Below are 9,245 nucleotides of genomic sequence, written 5' to 3'. Positions count from 1 at the left end.
TGCCTTTCTCCAGTCTCCCTCATATCCTCCTCCCTTCAACACTACCTCCAATCATATTTTCTCTACCAAGCCTTGGATGTTTGTTCTAAGCCTCACTGAGATCTTGTCTTCTCTCATAGCACTTTATGACAGATAAATACAACTTAGCACTTGATTACATAGAGACTTTTATGGAATGCTATTGATTTCATATAAATTAATTTTTTTCAGGATGGGAATTGATTGATAATTGCTGCCAGAAGTTGAACTCAAGAAATGTTTTTTATAGATAAATAATATACTTTACGTTCTTTAATTATACTTTAGTAACTCTAGTCCGAGATCAGGAACAAAGTCAAATAGTTTTTAAGGTAAACATACACATTCTTTATTTTGATTTTAAAACGCAATATAAGCTATGGATTATAAGGCCTACAACATATATTAGGCATCATATTTACAAGATCTCATACTTTTCATGGTTGTGAAAATGAGTCTCAAAGAAGTTAAGCAAATCACTCAAGATCACATAGCTAGTTAGTTGTAGGATAAGGATTTGGAGCTAGGATTTAAATCCAAGTCTATCTGGTTACACATATTGTACTTTTGATTAATTTAATTCATGTGAGTCTAAGCCGATTTTCTCTCTTATACTTATTTTGGGGAAATTGTTTTGGATATCAATAAGATTTACTTGAAGTTTAACCTTAAATTGAGTTAAAATAGAAAGGTGTTCATGTGAAAGATTTATTCTTTGATCCTCATGAATGACCATGATCAAGTAACAAGAAACTGGGTCTTAGTGTCTGCATTTGTAAGGTCACTCCTTGCTCTAATAACTTTGACTGACTAGTTGACGTTGTAAGAGTGTCCTGAAATCCAGAAAAGTGAGAACAGATCTTTTGGCAGTATCTCTTACTTTCTTTACTCACTCCTTGAGCAGTACTGCTATGACCCAAACACTGTTTTTCTCAGCTAATGGCTTAAAATCCCTTACTGATTTTTAAATCTTCTTTGTAAATTTACTAGCAGCAAAAGTGCTGTGAAAATTTCATTTATATATATGAGTGAGAAGTTGCAGCAAATTTTATTATTTCATTATATATATGAGTGAGAAGTTGCAGCAAATTCCTTAAAACTTCTGGGTTTTGTGTTTCAGGCTTTTTTTTTGGCTATGTGAATGTGGAATCTTCTGCCCAAATTCCAGATTGGCTGAGGGCCCCTCAAAGTCAGGAGCTGTGAAGGGTAATTTCCCTATCTCCCCTTTAAATGCTTTAATTAGAGGTTCCTGAAGACATGGTTGAATACATGTTAAGAATCATTCCTCAAAGAGGTTTGCCATGGGGAACTCGCGCAAAGCAAAACTTTTCCCCTGGTAAGGGAGGGGGAGAAAAAAAGCCCTCTTAGCCACAAAAAAAAAAAAAAAAAGGCTAGTACTTTTCATGCAATCACCTTGAAATGAATGTACCCTTTGAAACCTATGTTGGGTTCTCTAAATCATGAATGCTGAAGGATAAGCCATGTGAAAAAAGCAAGAGAGTTGGATCAATCGCATCTCGACATATTCTCTTAGGAACAGATCCAATGAACAGTGGTTGAAGTAACAGCATGAAAATTTTTTCAAGTCATTTTAAATTTTTAAGTGCAAATCAATAGTAAAAAGCCTGAGTATTTCTATTTCTTGGAATTGCTCTTATTTAGGTGAACGTAGCTATTTGGGATTTATGGGTAAGGATTTTTTTAAAAAATTAATTTATGTAGAGCTAAATGCACAATGATTCAGTGACACACACAGTGATGAGTTTTAACAAATGTGTACATCCCTAAAACCCATATCTAACTGGACTTTTTGCGAAAGCATTAATTTTTCTAAAGTAGCAAAATTTGAGTATTTTGGATTTGAACAATATTCCTATTAAAACATTCATTAAGTCATTTCTGGTTTATCAACTTATATATATATTATTAGCCTCTGTAATATCAGACATGGTTGATAAATCAGTGATGTGCTTATGAATGAGAGAATATAAGATTTGAAATTTTACCTATCATTGCTTGGAAATGCCTACCTGTAGTCCCTGTCCCTAATGTAACAAAAATTTGGTAGGCTTATAGTTACTAGAAATAAGATGTAATTAGTTCTTTTCTGCTTTTAGAAAATGTGAGGACCAGGAAGGCCATATTTCCTTTATTCTGCTTGAGAATAACAACATACTTCAGCTACTTGAGGCTCTGGTCTACTTTAATTAAAGGGTAATGATTTACTCTTCTGCTTATAGTATGAGTAATTTTTATATTCCTTTCTTTGATGTAATTTTTATACTAGTCTCAACAAAAGAAAGATGAGCATAACCTGGCCTACCAACTCCTTACAACTGTTCACAATATCTCTTTGGTACAACTTTGAAAATGTATTAGAAATTCCTATCTAAGCTGGTAGTCCTACCTATACTTTTTTTGGTTTGTAAATGTACACTGGACATTTGTATCAGAACAAGACTTCATGTATAAAACACCCTTTGGGGGGCTATTTCTTGGGATGCAATTCATGATAAGATATGTAATCTCCTCTAACTCTACATATTTTCTTTAGTTTTCACTTTCCTTTGTTTCCATTCCTTTAATATCCTAATGACATGTCCACAGAGGTTATGAAATAGTCAAATGTCATCAGAAAGAGAGGAGAAAGAACAAAGGAGAGTTTCTTCTTTTTTGTTTTTGTTTTTGTTTTTGTTTTAAAGAAAGGAAAAGTTCTTTGCAGCACAGAATAGAGTGTGTATGCTAAGAAACAGAAAAAGAATTTCCACAGCAGGCCTTTTTTTTTAAACAACTAGATCTAATGAATGAGTCGTTGTTATTTAATTTCTGCTAATAATTAAGCCCTGGATTTTAATGGAAAAGTTTCAATCAAAATCTACTGACATCTTTAAAAAGTTTTCTATCTTTTGAGATTTAGCTGCAGGAGAATAGGACTTCTTGAACCAAAGTATAAAGGAAAACAATGATTTTCCTGGATGTTTATTATCTATATATTCAATGAATAATTGATCTCTAGCCCAATCTAAAATAAATAGCCCTGTGTTATGGCATACCTCTGGCAAAGCAAAGGAGGATGGCGTGCTTTCAAAGCCATGCCCAATTGCATAAGGTTGTTTCCATAGTCTCTCTTGGCAGTGCCTGCATAGGAAATTGCCTCTTTTCTCTCAGGCCTGCTATGAAGAACAGTGTTATCACTCTGTGGAGACAGGGATTTTGAAATGGCTTTCATCAGCTATGGATTGAATCTCAATAAAATTACTTACATAATCTCAGGAGACAAACTTTCTAGGAGGACAGCTAGGTGATGTGAGGAAAATATTTGAGAACTCTGTAGAGGTAGTGGGTACCGTGTAGCAGGCAGGATTTAGCAACAGAGAATCCATACAGTGGCTAATCCTTTAAATGCATACTTTTTACACTTTTTATAAAAACTTCTTATTTTGAAATACTTTCAAAGTTGCAGGAGAGTTACAAAAATACTGCAAACACCATACAGAGAACTCCAACATATCCCTATCCCCCTAGATACCCAGATCTACTAATGTTAACATTTTGCCCCATTTAGCATATCATTCTAGCTACCTATCCATCATTCTATCAATCCATCTATTTATCCATCTGTGTATGTATCTTTCTGTCTCCCAATCTATGTTCTGAACATTTGCGTGTAGTTTGTATGCATCATGCTCCTTGAACCCTCAATACTGCCATGTACATTTCCTAAGAAAAAGGACACTCACTTATATATCTACCTTAAGTGCAGTTATAAAGTTCAAAAAATTTAACATTGGTATAAAGCTTGAAGTCTTGAGATATTTTTTCTCATATATCTCAATAATGTCTTTTTGAGCCTTCTCTCTCTCCCTACTCCCCACCCCTGTTAGAGCCCATCCAGGCCCATGTATTGCCTTTACTTATCATTATCTCTTTAGTTGCTTTTTTTTTTTTTAATATTGTGGGAACTTATATACAGCATAAACTTTCCCATCTCAACCATTCACAAGCACACCATTCAGTGGGATTAATCACATTCACAATGTTGCAGTCCCCTCACCACCTTCTGTTACTGTAACTTTCCTATCTCCCCAACAGAAGCTCCACAGCCATTTTGCATTAACTCCCAGTCCCCCCTGTGCTCTGCTCTCTGTACTCTAACATCTGTGTCTATGGGCTTGAATATTTTCTGATATCTTCTTTGTAGTTCCCATAGGGCTTAAATTTAACATTCTAAATCCATAACAATTTATTTTGCATGGATACCAACTTAATTTCAATAGCATACATAAGCTATGCTCCTATACCCCTCTGTCCCCCCACCTTTACATAGTCTTTGTGACAAATTACATTTGTACATTATGTGTTCAAAACCACTGATTTCTCATTACATTTTGTGCATTTACCTCTTAGATCCTGTAGGAAGTAAAAAGTGGAGTTTCAAATTAAAAATACAATAGTACTGGCATTCATATTTACCCCAGTTGTTACCCTTAACTGGGGATCCTTATTTCTTTGTGCAGCTTTGAAATATTATCTATTGTCCTTTCCTTTCAACCTGCAGAAAAGTCTCTTTAGCATCTCTTGTAGGGCTGGTCTAGTGGTGATAATCTCTCTCAGTTTTTGTTTATTTGGTAATCTCTTAATCTCTCAAAGATAGTTTTGCCAGATATAGAATTCTTGGCTGGCAGTTTTTTGCTTTCAGCACTTTAAATATATCATCCTGCTGCCATCTTGCCTCCATGGTTTCTGATGAGAAATAACCACTTAATCTTATTGAGGCTTCCTTGTATGTGACACATTCCTTCTCTCTTATGGCTTTCAGAATTCTCTATTTTTATCATTTTACAGTTTGATTGTAATAGGCCGTGGAGTGGGTCTATTTGAGTTTATCCTGTTGGAGTTCATAGAGCATCTTGGATGTAAATATTCATATCTTTCTTAAAATTTTGGACGTTTTCAGCCATTATTTCTTTGAATAGCTCTCTGCCCTTCCTCTTTTTTTTTGTCTTCTGGGACTCCCACATGTGTATCTTGGCATGACAAGGTCCCAGTGGTTCTAGGCTCTGTTTACTTTTCTTTGTTCTTTCTTCCTTTTGTTCCTCAGAGTGGATGATTTCAAATCCTTTTTTTTTTTTTTTCCAAGTTCACTGATTCTTTTTTGCTAGCTCCAATCTGCTGTTGAAACCTCAGAGGAATTTTTAAATTTCTGTTTTACCATGGTCTTCAACACTGTTTGGTTCCTTTTCATAATTTCCATCTCTCTATTGACATTCTCTTTGTTTTCAGCTATCCTTTAGTTCTTTTAATTTTTTTCTTTAGCTCTTTGAGCATAATTAAGACCATTTTTAAAAGTCTTTGTCTGGTAAATCCCAGGTCTGGTTCTCCTCATCAATGGTTTCTAAAGCCTTAATTTTCTCCTCTGCCTGAGCCATCGTTTCCTGTTTTTTGTATGATTTGAAATCTTTTGTTGAAATCTTGATATTTTGGTATTTTAATGTCCTATCACTGAAATTTAGACTCTGAGGCATCTGTTCCCTAAGCTTGTATCCATCTTGTGTTATGACAGAATTTTCCTTGAAAGCCAGGAGCTAACAAAACCAAAAAGATGGATCAAAAGAAAACAACTTTGCCAGTCTTTGCAGACTGATTTGTTGCCGTGCTCTTCTTCAGGGCTTATCCATATAATTAGTTTAGAGAATAGCTCCGGGCCAAAGCATAGGGGCATCCTTGGTCCTTTTCGGTTTATGCCTCTTGTCTTATGCTTCTGTGTGTGGCCCTAGGAATTTCCCAAGTTACACTGATACAAATGTTTCCTCTTCCCCAGGAAACAGCTTCCTCATGGTCCTGAGCACTGCATTTTATGTCCTACAGCCAACAAGTTCTTGCCCCAGGCAGCATGACTTGCCTGCTTTCCCACAGCATGCTGTAAGAGAGTGCCATGAGCTGCCTTCTATAGGCAGGCCAATTTCTGAGGCGAGTCCCTCAGGCCACCACCAGACAGATTGGATCAGACATACACACTCCCAGTTTGGGCATGAGGGTTCCTCTGCTCCCTCCATTAACAGGGAAAGAGACCTGTGCACTGGGAGCCCAGGCCAGTGAGGGATGGGGACGGGCCATCTACTACTTTTAAGTCATGTTTTCCTTGATTTGGTGCTCACTCTGTTACTATAGTCCTTTAACTGTTTTCTGAAGCTTTGAGAAAGATGTTTCTGCCACTTCTTGCTGGTTGTTCAAAGCTTCTCTTGCTCACTCTATCATCTTGACCAGGATAAGGCCCCTACTGTTTATGTTTGAAAGCAAACTAGCTGTCAGAAAATAATTGGTCTATAATATCATTGAATAGAAAATTATGAAGGTTAAAATTATAAAATGTCATGATTCACTTATTTCTAAATGTATCTAGATTGAAATAGCTGTTTTCTTTCATCCTCTTCCCCTTCATTTCTTACTCTGATAAAATGGAGAGGGCTGGTGGTAAACAAACACATTTAGTTTCTAATGTAAATTGCAACATTAAAAATCCTTGATTATCCTTTCCTCCAGAGTTTATAATAGAATGGAAAATCTTATGGTTGTTGCAATGAGAAGGGGTTAACATTTGTGCAGTGTCCAGTGTGACGTCAGGACCTACGTGAAGCCTTGCCACTTCTTCTCACTCCCACCCAAAAACATACTTTTCATCCCCATCCAAATACATAGTTTTCCCTCTGGCTTCTTGATGCCTGAAATTCCACACTCAGGAATCAATGTGTCCATGGTTCTTTCTTCTTTCTTGAAAGCAGGTTTTCTTTTTGGGAAGGTCAAGAGAATTGCCAAGGTTCTTGGGCTATAGTTTAGTGGGACTCACCAGGTAGTTCCCATGGGTTCTAACAGTAGAATACAGAAGCATTATGGGTCACTAAATAAGGTCAGTGAGGAGCAGAGATCCAAGACAATGATTGGAGGTGGACTCTGCATAAAGGCAGTCTGCTTATGTGAGAATGGTGCTTGAGAAGAACACTCCAGACGTGGTGGACACCAAATACCAGAAAATCAGGAAGGATGTAGGACAGGGAAATCAAGTGGTAATAAATATTAGGCAGGCGATCGGAGAGCTAATATTATTCTGGGACTTTTTCCTAAATCTTGGGCATACCATCCGTGATATTGGTTGTGGAAAGGTTAAAATCATTCTCTAGGAAATAATATGAGCTAAGAAGGTTTTCATGGCTGTAGCTAAATTGCCTGGAATTTAGGGGGGGCACTCTTGTCACAGATAGTGTGGACTATCTACTGGGAGAAGTCTAAGGAAAAATCACCTGTTTAGAATCCTTGTCCTGTAGGCTGGACAGCACTGTGAGATGGAGTGCTGTGAGACAAAAATAATAATGCAAACAAACAAACAAACAAACAAAACACAACCAATTATTACTTACTATAAAGAAGGTTCTCTGTAAAGCACATTTATGGTAGATAAGGCAAGCTGTCCACCAAAGATCTTGAACCTCTTCTGTGTATCTGGGTTATATGACCAGTTCTCACCAGTGGCAAATGGGAAGAACTGATATATTCCACTTCAGGTCTGATCCATAAAAACCTCCCACATAGTCCTCTACCCACTTTCTTACCTGTTTGCATCTGAATGTAAATCTTTAGGGAGACCTTGGAAACCATGTATTAAAGATGACAGAGCCTCCAAAAGCCTGAGTCATTGAAATGGCCACCAGCATTATCTTAAATACATTATCTACATTGTCTCTTAACTCTTGCAATAATTCTGTGAGGTAGATATATATAAATTACATTTAACATACAAAGAAACTGTGGCTTTGAGATGTTAAGTGACTTGCCCAAGATCACTTAGCTAGTAAAAACCAAAGCCAGGAGGCCACTCCCTGTTCATGTATGAACATGAACATTGAACTCCTTAAGGGGTATCCTTAACCAATACCCTGCTGTTTCAGTCAGGGTCTACTCCGAAGACAGACATCACACCTGATAATTTAAACAGGGAAAATTTAATATGAAGAATTATTACCTAGAGACAGAAGAATAACAACTATATTGGTTATCTATTGCTGTTTAACAGATTGTCCCCAAATATATCAATTTAAAACAACTAACTTATCTCACAGTTCCTGTCAGAGAAGAATCCAGACATAGCTTAGCCTGTTGCCTCTGGCTCAGGGTCTCCTAGAAAGATGCAATCAGGTGAAAGTGCTTTTACTGAGAGTACTTACAGCAAGAAAAACTGGACTGTAGCCATCTCAAGGTTCAGCTAGGAGGATCTGCTCCCAGCTTTCTCAGGAGACAGGCCTTAGAAGATCCACTCTGAAGCCCAATCACGTGGCTGCTGTACCTCAGGTCCTCACTGGCTGTTGATCAGAGACATCAGTTTCTTGCCATGTGGGTTTCTCCATAGGGCAGCTCACAACATGGCGGGTAGCTTCCCTCAGAGCAGGGTAATCAAGACAGTGAGAGAGATGTTTAATACAGAAGCCACTGTAACCTAATTTTGAAAGGACATTCCATCTCTTTTTCCATATTCTGTACTTTAATCAGGAGTTTGTAGGTCCAACCACACTCAAGAGAGGGATTACATAAGGGCGTGAATACCAGGAAGTGGAGATGATTTGGGGCCATCCTAAAGGCTGCCTACAATATGACTCGGAGGGGATAAAAGAGAACTAAACAATACCCTAGGGCTGAAGGAGAGTACCCTAGGAACAGAAACATTTAGAAGAGGCCCCTTCCCCAGGGCTGAGGGCATGGTTGCAGCCACTGGGTGGAGGAAAAGTTCCCTGGGTAACTGGTAGTTCACAGCTGACAGGCCAAAGCTGGTGAGCAGGAAGCCATCTTCTGGGGTTTCAGCAAAACTTTCTGGAGAGTGAGAACCAGTAGATGTTCTGCACACACACTGCTGGCAGAAATGCTTGAAGCTGAGCTGTAGTCCATGTGAGAGCTCACTTCTGTTCCTCTCTTACTCCCAGGGCTCTAACCCATGGGTGTCCTGGACTCCAACTTTTGTCCTCTTGGCCTTGCAAGGCTTTAAAAAAAAACCCTGGTTCTGCCAGAACTGGAATGGTAAATGCCCAAGAGGCAAAGTGTCCTCCAAATGACAGACTTCTCTGAATTTTCTTCTTTTGGGGGAACTTGGCCCAATAATTCTTCATTACCTTGTTAACTCTTTGATACCTTCAAACAGATTAACATTTATCTATCATCTATCTATCTGTCTATCTATCTAT

The sequence above is a fragment of the Choloepus didactylus genome, chromosome 12, assembly GCF_015220235.1.
Source record: "Choloepus didactylus isolate mChoDid1 chromosome 12, mChoDid1.pri, whole genome shotgun sequence".
In the NCBI taxonomy this organism is placed as follows: domain Eukaryota; kingdom Metazoa; phylum Chordata; class Mammalia; order Pilosa; family Megalonychidae; genus Choloepus; species Choloepus didactylus.
This window is presented reverse-complemented; position numbering follows the sequence as displayed.